Source organism: Cyanistes caeruleus, chromosome 3 (assembly GCF_971803275.1).
Source record: "Cyanistes caeruleus chromosome 3, bCyaCae1.hap1.1, whole genome shotgun sequence".
Lineage (NCBI taxonomy): Eukaryota > Metazoa > Chordata > Aves > Passeriformes > Paridae > Cyanistes > Cyanistes caeruleus.
In genome coordinates, this window is record NC_141703.1 from 55,443,140 (window position 1) to 55,464,878 (window position 21,739).

General features: G+C 36.2%; 1 long non-coding RNA gene across 2 annotated transcripts in view; it reads right to left on the bottom strand.

Annotated features, from left to right (window-relative positions):
• LOC111932570 (uncharacterized) overlaps positions 1-7,970 on the bottom strand; it is a 46,166-nt gene extending 38,196 nt beyond the window's left edge. The window contains exons 1-2 of one of the 2 annotated variants that reach the window (XR_015284561.1): positions 2,752-2,982; positions 2,117-2,198 (exon numbers count right to left, since the gene is read on the bottom strand). This is a non-coding gene — a long non-coding RNA (uncharacterized LOC111932570). Of the gene's footprint in view, positions 1-279; positions 2,199-2,751 lie in introns of those variants that run through there. The other variant, XR_015284560.1, reaches the window with a different exon arrangement.
• Between the last annotated feature and the right edge of the window lie 13,769 nt (positions 7,971-21,739).

Below are 21,739 nucleotides of genomic sequence, written 5' to 3' on the forward strand. Positions count from 1 at the left end.
TGGATCCTTTCTTCTTCTTTCTTTTTTTCTTTTTTTTTTTTTTTTTCTCTTCTCATACAACATCAAATTGCTTTTAAAAAATTTTGAGATCTCAAGCAGACTTCAATTTTTATAAGAAGTCCCTGGAAATTCTTTCCGGCTGCTATGTCTATAGTATCAATATTATAAGAGGCAATACTTTTGTTGCCAATGCACTTCACTTACTGCTCTTTTACTGCAATAATTACTGATATTTACTGTAGTCAAAAAAACAATCAGTGCTCAAGGAACTTCTAGTAGTTCCCTTTAGAAAATACTCTTTAATACATATTCTTTTTTAATACTTCCATGACTATCAAAATAGATTTTCCATTGGACATGCTCCATCACATTGCACTGAATGCAAGGTCCTGCATCATGAAAACACAGATAAGTGTAAGCAACTCTAACTTCAATGTGATTTAAATATGTGCCTGAAGCTACAGAGATTAAAAGATTTCAGTGTAACATACTTTAAGATAAATGACTGCTGTCTAATCAAGTCCTGTGTGAGTTATCCCCTTTAAGTCTTAAAAATCTGTACCTTAACTTTTAATACTGTATGGCTTTTGTTTTCTGCTTTCCTGTGAGAGGTGCAGCTGTTTGATATGTGGGTCCAGGAGGAATGGTAAACAGACAGCAAAGATCTGAGATATGAATACTGGGGAGTTTTTTGCTGTATCATACATAGCAAAATAATAGCTGCCATGTTCATTCTTTTATAATAATTAGGACTAAATTAACAAGCAATAATGGTATGGTTGTTGTGAATAATGGCAGGATTTTAAATGAAGGACCTTTAGGTTTTTAATTTGTCAATTTAACTTTCACACAAAACAAACAATTTGCAAAAAGAAACCTATTGCATTTTTACATTGTTTGAACAAGTTACTCTATATTTCCAGTACACCATCCATGATTACCCCATTTGCCTTTGTACAGTATTGTTTATTCTTTTAGTACAAGTAAACTGCTTTTCCTTCTTCACTGAGTGTGATCTACCCTCTTGACTATGTGTCCATTCTTCCTCACATACAGTGAAGGCTATGCCTACCCATGGCTCTTTCTCGGGCTTCTGCTGTTCTTGGCCTCTGTTTCTGCTCTGTCTTCAGGCTGTGGCAGTGCTTGGGAAATTTGTGTTATATAAATGAGAACTAAATCCTTTCACAGGTAGAGAAGATTCTTTCTCTTCATGCTAACAGCTTCTGAAAGTAATTTTTCTCCCACTGGTCTGAATTACTTTCTATTTGTTAATGTAAGACAGAGGAATGCCAACACACCTGAAACACTTTCTCATTATCTCCAGTCTTTTCATACATGTAGTAACCACACTGAATTAACCTGACTCAAATCTTACATGTCTCCCCAATACCTTCATGAAGCTGAGATAGCCTTTATACTCACCCTCAATCTATTCTGCTATTTCTTGGATAAACAGAAAATAAAAACCATAATTGAGAATACTTTGGCAATAGGAAACCCATTATGTTTGCTCCACTGAAATCCTAACTATTCCAAGTGATTTTTAATCTCCAATTCTTTGTCATGATAATGCATTGTGATTCCATAGGAGTCATTTGCTTTATTTTGTGAGTATGTGCTCGGGGAGTCTATAATCCACACATCATTGACACAGTAAACTCTAATTCATTCTGTAATTTGAGCTACTGTTATCTGTTTGGTCAATAGTTGCTGTATTTGAAAAAAAAAGTCAAGATATAATCCCCTTAATTTATATATACGTATATGCATAGCAGGTATGTATATTTGAAATTGTTTTAAATAATGACTAGCATTTTTTTTTTCTTTAAGCCAAATTTTATTCAAACAATTCAATACTAATTCCAAATTACAGACTACTTCTATCTGCAGATTATTTTAAGGATTGACTAACCCAAGAACTTGTATAAAACAACCAAAGTAATATGTTCATTGGAGTCAATATAATTAGCAGTGATACATGGAAATGACTGATATCATGAGGACATGTTTTGTGGCATGTAAACTGAAAGTAGCCTCTGCTCAAGTCTAACATGATTTCAAAAACACCTAGTGACAAACACTTTCCCAGTATCAAAAAAGAAATATAATCTTTTACCTTATTTAACTCTTCATGGTTTTTCTCCAGTTTTTGGACATAAATATGTCTTCTGTAGCCACCTGGATCTCATGTGTCCTCTCTAAAAGCGCATAATTTTATTAGATCCAGAATCAATGTATTTAAAAAGTAAAAAGAATCACCATTTTTTTCAAATTTCTTTGTTTCTAACAGATCTACTAATCACATAGTTCTTTAGGTCTACTTTTTCCCCGCCCTTTCAAGACTACCCTACAAAAAGGTAGTCCCTAACACCCAATTTGTTATTTTCCATGAATTAAACATAGGTTAACACTATTAATTTCAGTCACTGTCTTAATGATTATATCACCTCCTTAATAAAGAATTACAGTCCCTTTCTATGACACTGTGACACACATGTCATACCACATAAAATGGTTATTGCTAAGCATTGTTAGACCCAGTCTTCTAATTGTGAAGCTGCACTAAAGTGAATCCATGATTGCCCATGTCACAAGCAACAAAGAGCTCCAGGAGGCCACAGTGTGAAGAGGGTTTCAAATACCTCCCTCCTCTGATTAGCACAGGAGGAAATGCACAAAATGCCTAATGTAATATTAGTTTGCATGTTGGGATAAGGGGGAAGAAATCACACTGTCATAGGGTGACTTTACCTTTAAGATAGCTTTGGGAGCTAGGGAAGTTGAAGCTGCTGGTGACTGATGGGAGTCTTTTCTCCTGACCAATTACTGATCATTTCTGAGAATTGGCGGCAGTTTTAACCATTCAGAAGTGAAATCAACTTGTGAACACCACCTTAAGATGTAAAGCCAGGGCTCTCTTGTTCTCTTTGGTTTCTGGCTTCTGAAGAGGTAACAAGGCTCTGTCTTGGCCTTCCCCCCCACCTCCAGGCCGGACAAGGCCGCAGAGGGAGGAGGGGGGACAAACGGAGCCGGCCAGCCTGACTTGGTTTGCAGTTTCTGCTGCTGAACTGAAACCTGACACCATGAACATCTGCAGCTTTCCAAGACTTTAACTCTTTTACTACCTGGATGAGATTTACAGATTACTCCTAGAGAGAGAGAGAGAGAGAGAGAGAGAGAGAGAGAGAGAGAGAATCAGCATAAAAAAGACATCATAAAACCATCAAAGACTGTGAAGAAAAGAGTTAAGTTTTAGATGGGGAAGAGAGAATAAGGACATGCTTTATAAGCTGAAATATTTTTCTGTTAAAGCTATGGAGATGGACAGTAGTGTTCTGAAAAAAACTCCTTTAATTCATGACAGAGTATATTGGGAGGAATGGAGTGTTCAAATTGTGGATTTTGAGTAAACAGTGGAGTAATTGTGATACAGTGAGGTGCTAGAACAGAGTGAGGAAAAGTAATAGTTGAAGATTTAGGGCCATTGTAGAGGCAAAGAGGAAACTTCTGTTTCCAGAGAAGCTCACAGAGACAGATGAAGAGAACTTTTACCTTTGAAATAACTCATCCTTAAAATGACATCCCTAGACTCACGGCTCATACACACCTCAGAGTGATGTGAAATGGGAGGAGTGACCTGATGACAGATTTCCGGGCAGCTGGCATCAGAGAAATAGAAACTATAACAGAAATAGTTTTCTCATGAGAAACTCCATAGATTAGCAGAAGAAGACTTCTATTTCTCTACACAGGCTGATGAAAAGACTCTAGCAGGCATTGGGACTGTTTTAAACACCAAAGTTCCAAAGTTTTTTGTCTCTATGTTGTCATGTGAACAAGGGAATGATTGGGTAGTGTGGGATAAAGGGGTTTTCTGGAGATTTATTCTGGTGTTCTTATTCTTGTAGTTTTGTTAATAAACTTTCTTTATTCCTTTTAAGTTTTAAGCCTGTTCTGCTCTTGTTCTAATCCATATCTCACAGCAAGAAATAAGTAAGTTTTCTAGTAACTTTTTAGTTACTCCTTTAAAACCACGGCACACACCCATTGAGTTCGGGGGTGTAAGTTCTACTGAATAAGACAGAGGAGCTGAAAATAGTGGAAGTCAATGTGTCTGTAAGGGACAGGTGTGGATCCTTTGAGCAGAAGTTCAAAAGTCCCCTGCCCTTCTATCTTGAAGAAAGGACAAACCAATGGCAACACTCTTGCAGTGAAGCAGATGTAAAGATGTAACTGGAGAAAAAGGTTATCGCCTTCAAAATGCATTCAGTATAGTAAGGGCTTAACTGTATTGGGCAAGAACAGCACAGGTCTTTGGATGGCTTCAGCTCCATCGGACTGCCAGGAGCAGTGTAGATAACCACTGAGGTGGCAGGAACTACTCACCCTCTACACTTTGACTCCTTCTTGCTGAGTGTCAACATTCATTGCTTGCTTACACATTACTCCATCAGGCAGGAACCACCAAATTAAAAAGTATTGACAATGTGCATACCTACTCCACAGCCCACAGTTTTGTAAGGCAAATTTCCAGCTCATATGTCCACCTTTCCTACAAGCCCTGGTTTTCATGTACAGACACCTGAATAATATGCCAGATGAATGTCAGCTCCAACCCAAAAGAATAGTTTCTTCTAAGGAGATCCCAAAACGCACCAGATGCATTTGTCTGCACATCACCTTGTACAGTTTGAGGGACAGGAAACAAACCACTGGGGTTGTTTTCCCAAGAAGAAAAGAAAACTAGAGAATGAAAGCCAGAATTACTCAGCTTTCCTGTTATGGATGTTCATTTCCATATATTTACTATTTGTATAATAGTTCTACAGCATTACTGTACCCTTTTCCTTCTCAAGTAAGGAATTTAAAGATGATATCAGGCAGATCATGTTCACATTACATAAGAAAACAAAAGCTTCTTTTCAGTACACCAATTATATTTTTAGTTTTTATTCTGTTCCTGAAGTCTAAGAGTTTTGATTCTTGTGTTAGAAGTCCAGTGTTGCTAGATATCTTGGAATTAGTAGTTAACCTCTTTAGAAGTTAAAGACTCCCTCTCTTTAGAGGGAGAAAAAAGATTATTTCAGTGGTTTTAGTACATTTAACTGTAAAGTATTTGTGATGAAATAGATTAGTGTTCTTTTGTGTCTACTTTTACAGCTGAAATCTCTCAGGGTGTTTCCATGCTAAGTGTGATCTTTTGTAATGCATGACCTTTCCCAGCTTAACCTCATATCACTTTCCTTATAGCTACTAAAAATACAATTTGGGTTTTTTTAAGGCAAATGTAAATTTAAATTTTCACCCTAGAAGACAGGAATGAAATCTATTTTCTAAGTACAGTGCTTAATTTCTCATTAGACAAAAACTGATTAAGTTCCAGCATCTGCTGATTTAAAGCTTGTAAATGAAAACCTGTGTGGCTTTTTTCTCCTCAGACTAAATAGAATTATTGTGGACTGGATAATTAACTATGGCTATTGTGTCTGAAACTGAAATATCTGCCTGCAGCTGCAGCTGAAAACATTTTGTCTAAAATAGATTGATTCCAGGGTTAATTATCTTGAATTCCAAACAAAACTAAATTAAATCTGGGTTTGCAGTATTTTTAAATGTGTAAATTTTTTTTATTTTTTTTTTTTTAATTTCTATAATACACAGGCTCTGCATCAAATAATTCCAGAGAGAAAGGTGCAATACTTCTTCAGTGAAGTGTCAGGGTGGCCATTTCAAGTGACAAAATGACACAGAATTTTATGGTTGCTGTTCAGTGACTTAGACAAAAAAGTAATTACAAGAGTTTCTTAAAGAGAGTTACTCAAACAGAAGGCAGTCTTCATATCACTGTGCTGTGACTTTCCAGTCCTTGTCAGAGCTGATATCTGTGAACCACATTCTACTTCACGATGAGGTACATTATAGCTGATGTACCGGTCACAACCTCATAAAAACATGTTACTTGGACAGCTGCATTGTGAAGAAAGGAATTGTTATTATGAATTGTAGCTTAGAAAGAGTGTCTTGGGGAAAATAGAGTATTTAAAAAAGGGGTAGAGTTGCTGTGGTTATATGCTGCACCACTAAATGAGAGACATAAACACTAACACATTTACACTGCTTAGGGCTAGCTTCCTTTAAGGCAAATTTCATCTGGAGATGGCTAGTGAAAGCAGGCCAACACTCATCTGTGGAGTGGGGCAACACCAAGGGAGATAGACCAAATCCGAGTCCTGTGTCAAAGCCTGCCCTTGCACATCTGTTTAGCAGTATAGAGGTATGTCTACTACTGCCAGTGGAGGTAAATTCAAAGAGGACAAAACCACAAGGTCTGACCAAATTTAAGCAGGAGATAGCTGAGGAATTACCAAAATTACTGTATTTGTGGACATGCAGTAAGAAACCATGCATATCATTTTACTCTTCCTTCAGCTTTGCTCCTTACATAGAGCATCACAAGGAGACCCACGATTCCCCTACACTGAACTAGACTAATTGTACCTACAGAATAATGACTAGGCTGAAAGGAGCCAGAGAAACTTAGTATGTATTAATTTAGAGTGGTCTTTCAGATACAGCTAAATACACTTCTATGGAAGGGAGATCTTGGTTTTATTTTGTAAAGAAATAACAAGTAATGCTGTAGTAAGAAAGAGTTTAGTAAATACAAATCTATAGAAACATTGTGTATTGACAATGTAAATAATTTTAAAAGAGGCTAGCATTTTATTAGCTAAATTTAAAAATAACATTAATGACTACTCTCTTGGTTTTGATGGCCATTTTTATTATAGACATTTTTAGACTTCCTTTTTAATAGAATTCAGAACAGAAAACCCCCTGTGTTTAGGCATCCATGTATAGGTTTTTACCTGAGGCTTAAATGTAAAAATATTCATTACAATCAATGGACATCTGGAATTTTTATCAAGGATCCAAAGCAACACCTCCAGCACCAGTGAAAAGCCATCCTGGCTGGCCTCTGGCTGCTATTCCCTAAGGGTAAGAGACCCCTCTGCCTCTCTTGTCACATTCACCAGTTTAATACAAATGCTTGGACATCTCTTAAATGACATTAAGGTCTCAAATTATGTCAGTGTAGCATCAGGTGTGACTTGATGTGCCTTTGTGTGACTTGAATCATCCCAGTGACAACTGAAGCCATACCTGGCTGAGAAGCATCGAGGAGTCTGGATCAAGGAGTCTGGACATGCATCTTAGGGCATCTTGTAACACAGGTCACCTATGTTTAGACCAAATAAGTCCCACATTTAAATCTTCTAGCTGCAGGCAACTAAATCAAGTCTCTTGTCAACACAGTTGATGGAGCCTGCATGGGACTGCCAACACATAGGTATCTAGTGCTGTTTAATGCATCCTGAGGCATCCCCACTGTCCACACTGTCCACACTGTCTCTTGACAGTGTCTCTTGACTGCCCCAAGGTATGTCTGCAGCTGTAAGATGATGCCTCAGAATGTCGATGATGTCCCAGATGTCCCATGTTGAGATGAAGAATGAGGGATTGGACCACCATGCTTTGAGATGATTTATTGCTCAAGTAGCCAGATAAGATGTTAGTCTGAAGGCATGAGTTTGAGGAGCAGCAAGTCAGCCATAGCTCAAGGTAGTCATGGGTTTCTTCTTCACACAGCAATATATAACATTTTGGTCCAATAGGCAGTTGACATGAAACTTGTTCCTACTTATTAACCTATCACCTTTGCTTAATGTGGCTGCACTGCCTCTGTCTCTTAGCCACTAAGCTGACAGGTCACATACTCATACACCACCTCTATTACAGTTTCTAGATCTCTAGTTTACTCTGTAGGTCAGATTATTACAGTTCAAATTTCACACTATTTTAACTACCTAATATAATTTCTTACTTACTCAAAACATATTCTTACTTATAACTATAGAGACATAAGTTTATAATTTCTCTACCCAATGTCTGTGTACCTTCATCATTACATTAACCCAAGCTCTTTCTAAGGCTACAGATTGAAGCCTTCAGCATCTGTGGAAGTTTCTATTTTTCCATTTCCCACAACACCAGATCCCTATGTTTAACCAAGTGAATAGAGCCCCAAAGAGCTATTACTCTCCCCCTCCTTAAAACAGATATCTGGTGACTGGAAAGCTGAGTCGTTAGCTAGAACACATTAATTGAACTGGGCGTGGTTGAGCTTCAGTGGCCAAGGAAAGAGTCATCTTGTGCTACCTGCAATATCCAGCAGTACTCATGGCATATGCATGGGACCAGCCTGTTTGACCCAGCTAAACATATATATATTTGCATATGGACAGCTGTATCTAGGTGTCCCAAGCTGCAAACTCGATCCTGCTCTGTATAATACTTAATATTGAACATTTCCTTAATATATGAAGTATCAAATTGAATAATTTGAATCACAATATTAATGAATTTGAATTATACACAAATGTTTATCTTGTCTTCCATTACACAAACAGGTGGAGAAATCTTAATATAATTAAAATTGCTCCAGATCTCAATTAAATTTTAAATCACTTTCTTTTGTAAGAGACCCTTTTTTGGTTTTTTTGCTGTACACAGCTGCACTTTATGATTGCAATCAATTACATTCTTTCTAAAGTCATTCCTAAATCATTATTGGATGAACTTCAAAAATCAGCCTTGCAACGGCACATAGCGTGAATGAGCAGTAATTCAAGTGAAACTGTGCTTTAAAGACTGACTTTTAAAATATGTGTGCAAAACAACAAAGTGACAGTATTAATTCAGCTTTGAATTGTGGTATTGCAATATGCTGGTATCAGGCATGCAGCATTGTGAAAAAAATATGCTAGATAGTAAAATAAATCTTTATTTAAGTTTTTGTCACTTCAAAAATTTGTCACTTCAAAAAGTTGTTTCTACAACTTGCATCATGGTTATTCAGAGTTTTTTTTACATTTTATCATTCAGTGGGTAGAATTAAAGTCGTATTACAAAGCTGGAATTTGCTGTCTGAGAAAAATATAATTTTTCTTTAAAACCCACATATTTTGCACTCCAATAGTTACATAATACATCAACAATAAATTTTAAAAAAGGAATTAGCTTCAGCAAGGAATTTTTTCCCATTGCTTTATAGATACCAACATAAATAAATGACTTTGCATGAGCTTCTCACATTTCAAAAAAACCTGTTAACAACGTTAGTATATCTTCACTGCATTAAATCTCGAAAGAGACACCAGTGAGGGTGAGCATTCAGTACAAAACTCTGTGTGTTTGAAATAATACTAAAGATCCTTAACAGGCATTAGATAATTTTACAGAAAAACAATGGGGTTTTAGTAATAAACTTCATTAGTATGAAGGAGAATATATACACTTGGTTTCCATGAGTGTATTCCTACCACTCTCTTGTCTTTGAAATCTAGATAAACATAAAAAACTAAAGTTAATATTTTCTCTGACATTTTGAAAACTGTGACAAAATATTTCTTCACCTCTTCTTGCTATCAAAGCTGCTAAAGAAATAAAAACCATGTATTTTCAACAGCATACATGCAATTAAACATTCTTCAAAATATTTCAATATATGTTGCAAGGAAGTGTCTTAGTTTTCTTTGCTGGGCACAGCAATCTTCCTTCACAATCAGTTACAGGGTAAATTTACTTTTGGCAAGATTGTGCAAGCAGTACTTTCAATGTATTTTAACATGATTTGCCCTTGCTTCTGTGAAGAGAATATTTACATTAAGTATTTCTATCAAATTCGGGAGTTCCATTTTTATTAACCCACATTTCTGAGATTTGTCAGATCCAGTAAGAATCTGATTATCATTTTCCTAAAAGTTCTTTCCTTGGCATCATTATCCTAACAATATTTTCAATAGTAAGATAGAGAGTACAGATTCTTTTTCATTTATAAGAAAATCTTATGGCTACCTCATTCCATTACTTTCATGTAAAGCAATATAAAGAAGAATGTGAATTCATAGAACTCAGAATGCAAATGAGAAGCCAAAATAATGTGCTTAACATTTTCTAAGTTTTTGTCTGACCTTTTACTAATCATTCTCTATCATTTGTTAGATTTCATTAGATTTAGCATCAGACACAAAATGTTTTATTAATGACATATCCAGGTGCTATTTTTGAGCTATTTAAGCAATTTTTTTATAGGTTGCCTGAATATTCAACAAAATATGTAGTGCGCAAGAGCTTTGAATTCACAAGGAAGTTACTGAAATTCATGTGCAGAGAGCCACATGCCTTGTTTCTGAAGCAGTGGGAAAGCCATTTCTTTTTCCATTATATTTCCAGATAATTCTCAGTATTTGATATTATGTTTGTCCTTTTATCCACCAATGAATTTCCAAGGAAAGGCTTCCTCACCATCTGGCATTCTTTCCCCATATCTCTGAGGAGAATGGCAATGTTTGCAGTCTCTCATCTTCTGATTTTGCCTCCCTAACCTGCAACCATTTATTGGTATGAAATAATAGTGCTTCTGGGGATGATGAAATGGAACAGGAACCCCAGATGAGGAATGGCTAATGAATATGGCTCAGAAAATGTCTTAGAAACAAAATAAATGATCTGTGAGGCAGAAAAATGAGGCTTCCATTGGCCTTTTTCTCTTTTTTTCTTTTCTTTTTTCTTCTTTTTTATTTTAAATCTTCTGGGGAAGATCATTCTCTGCTTCTGATTTATAACTCCCTGCTTTCATTGGTACATCTCTGTGGCAGAATTAGAATAGTGTGAAAGAGCCTTGTAAATTAAAAACCTTGAGTTCAACATACTGATAAATACTGCAATAAAGTTAATGCTTGTTCCATTTCTGATTCTACCGTAGAAAACTATAATTATCTTTATTGGTCTTAACATTTCTGGTTTTCATCATTCAACTTATTTTGTTTACATCAAAAAACAGAACTAGCATCATTACCAGAAAAGCAGCTTGCAAGTATTTGCATTTGCATAAATAATAGTTGGGTCTTTCAGTATCAAAAATTGAGGATTATAAAACAACCTGTCACCGAAATGGTCCTGCTAAATTACTGACCCTTCCAATCATTAATCACCTTGATATTAAAACAGGAAACCCTTTAGAAAGAGAGATATTTCACACCTCTCAGGGTGATTGTTTCAAGATTACATTACTCTAATGCACCTCATACTTTTATGAGCATGAAAAATATGATAAAAAAGATAGGCATTTCATTTCCAAATGAGCCTTCCTAATGTACCACATTCCTCAAAAAGAAGAAAGAGTTCAAAGTGTTGTATGAAAGGCAAAAGAGTGTGACTGGAAAAATCAGTCAGGTAGGATGTAATGACCTGAGCAAAAAAGGAGAGAATAAAAGGCATAATATGGAGGAAACATCTAGAATAAAACCTGATAAGAGCAAAGATGGCAGTCAGTTCCAGCTCTAGCAGCAGTAAGAAATCTTCAGCTTAACATCTAATTAAAGTAAATTTAAACAGTACAATGAATGCTCTGCCATGAAGACATACCTGAGCTGCCAAATTCGTTTGTTTAATGGAAGCAATACTGTTGAATTACCTTCACTCAAGCTAATAAACCTCATTACTCCATAGAAGTTGTTTGTCCTAGTGAAAGACTACAAAAATGCAGCTCAATATAAGGCAATGCACACGCTTCTCTCAAAACAGATAGAGCAACAGAACAAGAAAAAAGGTGTGAATGAGACAACAGAGGCCAAGGCATTGTTATTTCTTTTGATAGAAGTAACAGTTTAAGATGGTTTTGGAAAATACAGGCCCAGTAATAACCTGTGCAGAGGATAAGAGGGGTTTTAGTACTGCAGGTGCACTAGGAAGTGCCTCATTTTACTGTGTAGTAGCAGTCATGGTCAAAACTTTATTTTCTTAGCTGTTCTCTCACACTGAACTCACTGTTTAGTGGGAGTTTTCTAGCATTCCTAATTGACCTAATGTTATTTCTCTTAGTAAAGGCAGCTTGGCATGGAATTTCTTTATCTCAGCCATTCCAAAGTCATTAGTAATTTAATTCTCCATCTCATTTATTAATGAACCTACTTTAGGCTGGTACTGATTTTCTTGTGATACATTTACATGAGCATATCTCATTCTCCTGCCACAACTTCATTAAGGATGAGATAGTGCAGTTTGATTACAGACAGTAATAAGGGGTATTTTTAAGCTTACAGCCACTTTGTAAGTTAAGTTTATACTGTCAGTAAAGCACAGGTCTGTTCAAATTCAGACTTCATTGCTCACAACTGAGAGCTAGCTCAGTCTCAGGCTTTGACTATATTCAAGAACACCTTGAAAGGAAAGTTTCAGACACCTCATGTTATAATCAACCACTGTGCTTTTCCTTCAATGTTTTGGACATGTTGAGAATGCAGGAGCTCAGTCCAGCAACTGGTATTTCCAAAGAATATTGTTATTTAGTGATATTAATTTAGTTAGTATCTATAATACTTCTGTATAATATTCCTGTACAGCTAACTTGTTTTTTATAGGCCAGTGAATTCCAGACAGTTGGTATTTTCAAAGAGTGAAGGAGATAACCATCATTTCATTGAGATTCAAGGGCTGGGATCTTACCTGAGTCTACAAAAGTCCTACTCTCTCTGCTGCTGTTTAAATACATAAACCTCTATCTTAACACCTTTTCCTCTATGACCATATTTATTACTACAGGAATGATCCGACCACCACAGCTTTTAGCAGTTCCTCTACAGGTTGGCCTGAAATTCAAGCACCCATTCAGGACAGGATCCAAACTACTTCTATTCCAGTTAGGCCTCTTCCAAGGCATTCCTTCCTGACCTTCCTTAAACAAGACTCTGCCTTTGAAATTATCTTCTTTTTTTCTGACAGGTCTGGAACATAATATGGTATGATATAATATTTTTATTAAGTCTTTGATACTTACTCTTCTAGAAATTGATGGAATTATTTGTAGTCTTACTAGTGCTTCAGAAAAAAAAATATGAAAAACCCTTTAGGAGCCCTGTAAAAATATTACATAGGAAAAAATATTAAGTTGGAATATATTTCTGTGTGTCTTCTTGCCTAATCTCCCACTCACAGCAGGACTGCTGCCAGCACAAGTCAGCCATGGTTTTGTCTTGTCTTTTGTCTTATCAATAGTCCCTCTGGTATTTTCTCCCAGATCAGAAATTCTTTTCTGTCTTACCATTAAAATCAGATAGGAATAGGAGCCATCAACCATTTAAACCCTGATCTTCTGCTGGCATATAAATTATGGTGCACTTTTCATTGCAGTAATACTTTATATTTTCACAGCACTTCCAGGGTCACAGTACAAAACTTTCAGGAAACACCCCTAACAAGGTCAATACGGAAAATAAGCCAGTTCCCATAAAAGTTTAGTTATCCAAAAGTTATGTATCAAAGTACCATAAGTTATATATCTGTAACTTACAGGCAATTCACCCTTCCAGTGGAATTTGCTTAGGCTCTCTGTACAAAAGAGGCAGACACCACAGAGAAAGATCTAAAGGAGTCAGTACTCTCTGAAGTGAGCAAACGACAATCAGCATGCTCAGCATGCAGTACCCTGAAGTCAGAAATGACTCAAGGCTTAATCAGAGTAGAAAGGTGCCTAAGGCACCTGTCTGCTTGAGAGGCAAGGGAAAAGGATTTGCAGGCACAGCCAAGCTGCCTGCACGTTTGGTCCCACTGTGTCTGCGTACTTCGTTACTCCTGTGTTCCACTGGAGAAAGGGGATGGTGACTCTGGTCATCTCTTATCACATGAGAGACACTTGGAAAGAGTAAGCAAGATCCTGACTTTCAAGCACCTTGGCTGTTTTTGTTTTGTTTCTTAGTGGCTAGTCTACGTGACTTTTTGGCTGTTAGTTCTACAGACCTGTGAGATTTTAATCCCACCTTATGATTTAAGAAATGTTTTTCCAAAAATCAATCTATAAAACATCACATCAGCATTTCTTCTATGTTTACACATAAGTATGCTTCCATTATATTACTTATAGTTCAGCCAGAACTGTGTCTTTGGCTTGATACAGGTAAATATATATATATATTTATATATGAGAAAATATTATGTGTATGGAATTTTGGTCTGAAATGTATAAAAATTCAGTGTTTTTTTTAAGAAATCAATGCATTCAACTTGCACAAGGTGGGAAAATGTAATATTTTTAGAGAATAATGCAGAACCAAATACACTCACTGCTCAACAACAGGGCCATGTAAAGTTCTATTCAATCAGTATCAATCTCTAGCTTTTCTTCATGAGGAGGTGATTACAGTGAAAGAATATAAGCTTCTTATCCTAATGAACAAAATTATGTCACACCACATGAATCCCTGCTAAGTCCCTTTAAATGAACACAAAATCTCACCTTACCTGTGGTATCCTTAATTACACACAGCTATTTCTGGCTCCAAATTAGCAACAACAGCAAAAATCCACACCTACAAGCTGCTCATAAGACCTTCATAAATCACTCAGCTGACAACAATTAAACCTGATTAAAAACATTGTAGAAAAGCTCTCGGGTTCCACTATGAACCCTGATTTTTAAGTCTCTGTGACTCAATTTTTTTTTATATATAAATGTAATTTACATAATGGCAAAAGCTGGAGTCAAGTTTGTTGTTTTTGGTTTTTTTTTAATGAAATACAATATTTTTATAAAGATCTTGGATTTTTGTCTTTCTTTAATTTCATAGGAATAGTCAAAAATCAGGGAATGAGAATGTGGTTTGTATCAAGGGAATTCTTCTACTCTCCCCCAAATACTTTGATTTTAGTGAGACTGAAAGAAGTCATTATATATCGTAAGTCAAGTGTTAAAGATTCAAACCTGGAAAAGGCATATAGATCTTTTACGGCTAGCTTTAAAAACTGACTGTTGTCACAGCTTGTATGAAGAAAGACTGGTGCTCAGATTCATTGGACAAGCCACTTATCATCTGTCTTCATGAGAGGAAGAAACAGTCCTGTAAAAGAGCAATCTGGAAAAAGACTGCTGAGAGTCAGCAGGAGTTTCTGAACAAAGGTATGTGCCTTTTACAGACTCACAGAATCACAGAATAAACTAGGTTGGAAAAGATCTTTCAGATCATCTAGTCCAATGTATGACCTAACACCACCTCATCAACTAAACCATGGCACTGAGTGACATGTCCAGTCTTTTTTAAAATGCCTCCAGGGACAGTGACTCCAACACCTCCCTGAGCAGATGATTCCAATGCCCAATCACTCTGTCAATGAAGAATTTTACTTAATGTCTAGTCTAAGTGTACCCTGGCACAGCTTAAGGATTTGTCCTCTTGTTCTGTACTCACCTCTTGGTCAAAGCTGGGACACAGTGCAGGTCATTAGGAGACCAGTGCAACCCGATGTCAGCTGAGACTTCAGAAGTACACAGATGGCACTTTCCATGGAGAATGCCTAAATATCTTCACAGAAAACTTAGCAAAATAAACTCTTTTCCCTTAAAATGGGGGAGGTAATACCACATGCTATTAGAAATCCAGTAGCAAGACTTCCTGCTCAGTGAACAGAAGGCCAGACTTGTTTGGAGAGCTCAGACATTACAAAGTATTTTCCTTTCATATCTGCTGGACCCAGGCTGAGAACAGAGAGTTGGCAGGAACATCGGTTCCTCCCCTTATATTTATTACATGTGTGCTCACAAAGGGTTATTTGGGATCACTGAATGTGAGCCTGTGTAAATGGGTGGGAGGAAAAGTACCTCTGGAGAATTGTTCTCAAAAACACTCCCAGCTCAACATGAACAACAGCACTGAGGGTTGGCATAGGGATTGAAGCATCAAATTGAGGGTCCAGATGTAATATCACCACTGAACATAATCAGTCTGAGCCTCTCCCCATACAGAAATTATACAAGGCTCCAACCTGTTGTGAAACCAAGCCACCAAGCAAGAAATTATGCTTACAAACTCAAGTTTAGTGAAAGCAACAGACTCTGAACCATCACCCAGGTGTTTGAGAGAAAGAATCTGAGGCACAGCCGCACCATAAAATCAGCCTTACAGGCTAGGAAGTAATACACAGTTTAGAGGTATCTATATATTTCATGAGGACTACTTAACCAGGTGCATAAAATTCCAGTTTGAGTCAGTTGTATAAACTACATTGACAGGATTAAGTGTAAAACCACAGTGGCTTCAAATATGAAAATCAAAGAGCAGTTGATTTCATTTGGTACACAAAGAGATGATTTATAAAATGAAGAGACAAAATTTTCCCAAACAAAATTTCATACTCTAACATCGGTGGAAAAAGAGAATCAAAATGCAATTCAGGCTGTGGGCTTCAGAGCTGCTGTTGAGGCTACAGTACTAAGCATTCAGACCATGTCACACAGATCAGTATGCTCAAATTGGTACCTGGGGACAACCCAAGAAACATAAAAAAGTGTAAACATGTTTTGCAAACAAGTCTTCCAGCATACAGCCCAAACTGAACCTAATTTTATAAAAGTGGAAATCTTACAGTTGTTTAAAGGTAAATTATCTTCTGAGATGAGTTATTTTTTCACAGAGGACAGCTAATTTACTGAGATTTGACCTCCTGCCCCTTTACTGACATGTACTGAATGTGAGTCTAGCCCAAGGGTAATGAATTGTGTTTGAATGAGAGATGTTTTACACCAAATTGTGACAAGGGTAATAGCATGTCACTAAGACTACAACAAATGTCAGGGAAAGGCTGAAATTATAATGGCTTTAGAGTAATCATTATTTTCTGGTGGAAAAACTGCAACAGATTAATTCACCACGTATCTAGTGTGAATGTGGTACAGCTTGATGTAATGTGAGCACAAGCAATGTGTCATTGTTCCCTAGTCTTAACACATAAATTCCAAATTGAAGTAGCAAGTTACATGTCAACTAGTAGTATATTACATTTTTTGAAGGACCACACAAAAATTAATTTTGCATTAGGTCTTTTCATCTTGTTATGAATAAAAAGAACATGACACTTATTATATATAGAAATCTTTACAAATTCCTGGCATATAGAATGAATGCTGAATCAAACCAAGGAATTCACATGATTAGAATAGAAATTGAACTTCTTTCACTTTTTTTTTTTTTTAAAGGCAGTGATGCAGGAGAGAAAATTATTTCTAATTAAGTGTGATTTTTACTTCAATGAAACCAAATTAGGTTATATTCCTGATGGTTGTTCTGTTTTTTCCTCAAGTCACCATGGCTCAATAATGTAAGAAACAGAAATAAACGCCTTTTAATATTTTTTGTTTGTTTGTTTAATACCTAGAATTTGAGTCCAGCAAGAGAGTAAGAAAGCTAATAAATTAATACATTAAAAAATAATAGTAAAAAAGTAAATAAAATAGATTATCAAACTGTGAGGAGAAAGCTAAACTGATACCTCCTAGAGCTGTGGTGCCAAAATATTTTTCAATACTCTCCACAATGCATTTATACATCTAATTAAAGCAATTGTATGCATAAGTTGCTATGGTTTTTGTTTTCTATTGAAAATATAAAAATAATTATAAGGCTTTTAAACTACCCAAGATGCTTCTGGAACACTTTCACTAAAGCTGATATTTCTCTGGCAGCTGGCATATCACTTTTCTGTCCTGGCACCCACATCTTAGTCCTAACTGGACTGGATCTTACCCTGGCACTTTTCCTTCCTGTACAATATGGAATAATAAAGATAAGCTTCAGAACACAGAAAACTTGTATTTATATGCTAGTCCTATCCTATATCAACTGCATACCCTTAAAGGCCTTTAAACCCCAGAGTAACTCATTTGGGAGAGTTTGTAGGATCAAAGACTAACAGCCTGCATTTTTTTCAAAAGACATGCGGGTCCATGACATCAAAACCAGAGATGTTAAATGCTAAACTTGCATTTTTTGTAACAACTATTGCATAGGTACTCCATACCAGTCCAAGCAGCAGTTACAGAAGATAAAGGCTAGAACCCCATTAAAACCTCACTTCTAGCAAGAGACAGAAAGATATGATAATCTGGGGGAAAAAAGTTCCTTTACTGACCTGGAGAAAACCTGCAATCAAGATTTCCTGGTTTAAAGACCATTATCAGCATCAGCTGGCTAGCAGGTGAATTGAAATTAAAATTTTTCAACACCAGTTGGAAACTCAGCACCATGCAGCCACTCACTCAAACACCCATCAGTGGGATGAGAGAGAGAACAGAACAAGTAAAATTAGAACAAAAATGTATCTGCAATGTTACTGCTAGATGGATGGAGAGTGAACACAACTACACAAAATAAGAACAAACCATAGTTAGCTGGCATTTAATTTTTGAACCATTTGAAAACTTACATAAACTCACTTTTGGAACAAAAGGAAACCCCAAATCATAATTAAGCTAAGTTTTCCAGTTAGATTGCAGAGTTGTAAGAATTACAGTCAGAATTAATACTGTGAGATGTGAAACAACCAGAAAAAAATTTATAGAGACTAAAAAAGAAAACTAGTGGACCAACACAAGTTTTATGTCCAGCAGTCAGGTTCTTGGTTTAAATTAGCTAGCTCATCATGGCCTTGTGTGTAGTGCACGTAAAGGTAAGAATTACAATGGTGCTGAGGTAATGGGATAACAATGGCATTAGAATATTGGACAACTCAAAAATCTTGTCTAAAAAGAGACCTCATCTTAGCACAATCATTGCTTACCAGAAAAAACCTTATCTTCTGCTCTGCTCTAGATCTTAAAATGTCTGTAATATGTAACTTCTAAAGCCACCATTTTGATTTACTGGTGGCTTTTGGAGAACCTTTTCTGGACTCGAAGATGATAGTTATTGCAAGCATTTAAAATAATACAGAACCTTGAAAGTGGGAAATGAACATGAAAACAAGAAAAAGTGGGTCTAGAATAACAGCATCAGAATTAAAACAAAAAAGGTTGGGGTTTTTTTTGCTTCTTTTAAATGCCTCACCCAGAATCACAGCTTAATATCAGAATATATTTTCTAGTTAAACATTAATTTATAATTTCATAAAACTCAGAGCTTTCATCATCTAATGACAAACTTCAGCCAGCTAGCCTAGAATAGAATTGGATAAACAAGCTCAAAATGGGCTTTTAATATCCAGGATGAGAAAGAGGACCTCTTCTCTCGATCATGAATATGGATACTTGCTGTGTAACATGGATATAAGCACCTTTGATACTGTCATGCAGTTTGTTTAGACTACTTACAACACAAAACCAGAAAAACTTGATTTGTGATTAATTGCTTCACTTAATCAGTTTACAACCATCGTAACTGGAACAAAATATGAAGAAATCAGACTCAAGTATCTGTCTTAAAATAGTGATGCAATTATAAAATAAAATACAGATAACATATTTTGGTTTTTTACAATCACACACACTCCATCTGAAAGACATCTGAAAGAAAACAAAAGGTTTAAGCTGCTAATTCCGACAACTCTTAGTTAACGGCCAGAGCTAGACAAACCTCTCTTAGTATTCATGAATCCATGCTGACTTACACAAAGCCAAGATTCATCTTTTATTAAAACATAATGTGCAAAATGAACGTTCTTAAATTTTCTTTCAAAAAGCCATCTTTGGCTCTGTTAACTCTATTGAATTCCACTCTATCATTCAGGTCATATCTCATTTCCCAGTCCCAAACATCCATCAAAGACTAAAAGGTTCTGGCCTATTTTACACATTTTTAATTATGTTATAAAGACTGACAAGACACAAAATTCAGTTTGTGAAAATCTAAAGAGAAAAGATTTTAATGTCAGTGTCAGGCACAGTAACATAAATGACATCACAAAACCATTAAAACAGATTAACAACGATTTTTAAAGAAATGAAAGGCATTACATCCCAGCCACAATGAAAATGTGAAAAAAAAAAAAAAATACACAAGGAATATGCTGTACTCCAGTTTAGTAGGAATCTTTTTGGAGCAGCTGTGCAAGTTTCCTTGTTGCTCTGCCTTTTCCTTACTGTTTTAGATTTTACTTTTGCTATTTTACAATTTTGTTATGCCAGCAGTTGACACAATTTAGATGAGAGTATTTACTCACTCTCAAAAATAGATTAATATGATTTTACAGTGCACTGAAATCGTACACAAAAGTCATAAGTTCCTTTAAACTAAGGCAAAGAGAACTTAAAATTGAAAAGAAAATGGCAAAGGATAAGTAATCATATTGCTTATTAATCAAATAAGTAGCCTCAGTGAAACAAAAAGCTTTGTTAAAAGATTGATGACAATAAGCAGGCAATCTATTCTGAATTTATCAGCTTTCTCTGATATTGAGTGGTTCTTAATAACTCTCAGAAAAAACTTAACAAAACAAATCCTAGGGCTAATAAAATAATTTTTCCCTGTGCTATAAACATAAAACGATGCAAACTTAACATTCAACTTAAAAAGAAGTTTTTATTATCATATAAACCCTAATGTAAATTTCACATATACATATAAATTTTAACACCTGAAAATGTTGTATGAATAATAGAGTATTGGTTAAACTTCTAATGCTCCAGTAATAGTCACTGACCATGAATCAATCTTCTTCTCCATGTCATGTGTGTGTGTATCACAAATATTTAATACACCTTGACTCACAAGGATAAGAAACTTAAAGAATTTCCATTTTCTTTGCTACTTAGCAGTATCCAAACACAAAGTTTGCACAGTACTTGGTGTTCTTACATTATCTCATAAATGTCCAGGGAAGGGCTATAAAATCAAGGAAGGGTTTTGTACAAGAATCCTGTGAAGAGTGGCCGAGGGAGCTGGGGTTGTTCAGCCTGGAGAAGAGGGTGGGGGGGACGACGACGACGTTATTGCTCTCTACAGTTACCTGAAAGGAATATTTTTTTTGTCAGACAATTTTTCTAAGTACTCTAATTTCTCTGCTTCTATATACAATGTATCTTTTCCTTAACCTTCCTCCAGTAACCTCCAGTAACTTCAACTGCCTGCCTGGTTTCACAAACTCTACAGTCATCTCAAAGTAACAGGAGAAATATATTTTGTTTCCTGAGATCTGGACCCTACCTCCTAGTCCCTGCTTATACTGCGAACTCCAACTCACCCTGTCTCTTCTTCATCTGCTCTTGACACTTCTCTCCAGTAGACCTCTCTTAGCTAACTTCTGGAAAGGCAGAATATCTCCCTCCAATAGGAAATTTCTATTGAATCACAGATTCAATATTCTATTGAATCATATTGAACTGAAAAATGAAAACACACAACAGTTACATCTTCCTCCTTCCTCCTGTTGAAGTTGGGGTGATGCACACTGAGCATCTGGATGAAATTAAATTAAATGGAAAGGCAGCAAGAGGGTTCTTGTCTGAGTAACCTGGTGACAAGATGTCAACTTTGGAAAGTGCTGAATTAAAGCTTGGTTAGGATTTCCTTACTTATCCTGGTAGGGTGTATTACCCCCTTCTGCTGCATCTCTCCACTGAGCATGAATGAAACACAAATAAATAACCTTTTAAATTTAAGGCCTAAATTTTAGTCGGATGAATTTTAACTTAAGTATCTGTACTAGATAGGCTCATCCAAGGTAGAGGAACTCTTCTGCCTAGTGACAGAGCTTTGGAGGAAGGTGAGTAGGCAGAGCATAAATCAAAGAGAGTGGGAGGCTGACCACTGGAATTTTATCCTGCCTCCCCTAAGACAGGCCCAACAGGCTGCATGATACAGAGGATTCCTTGTCCTTTCTTCTTTTGGCTGGGCACAGAGACTTTAAGGGGTAA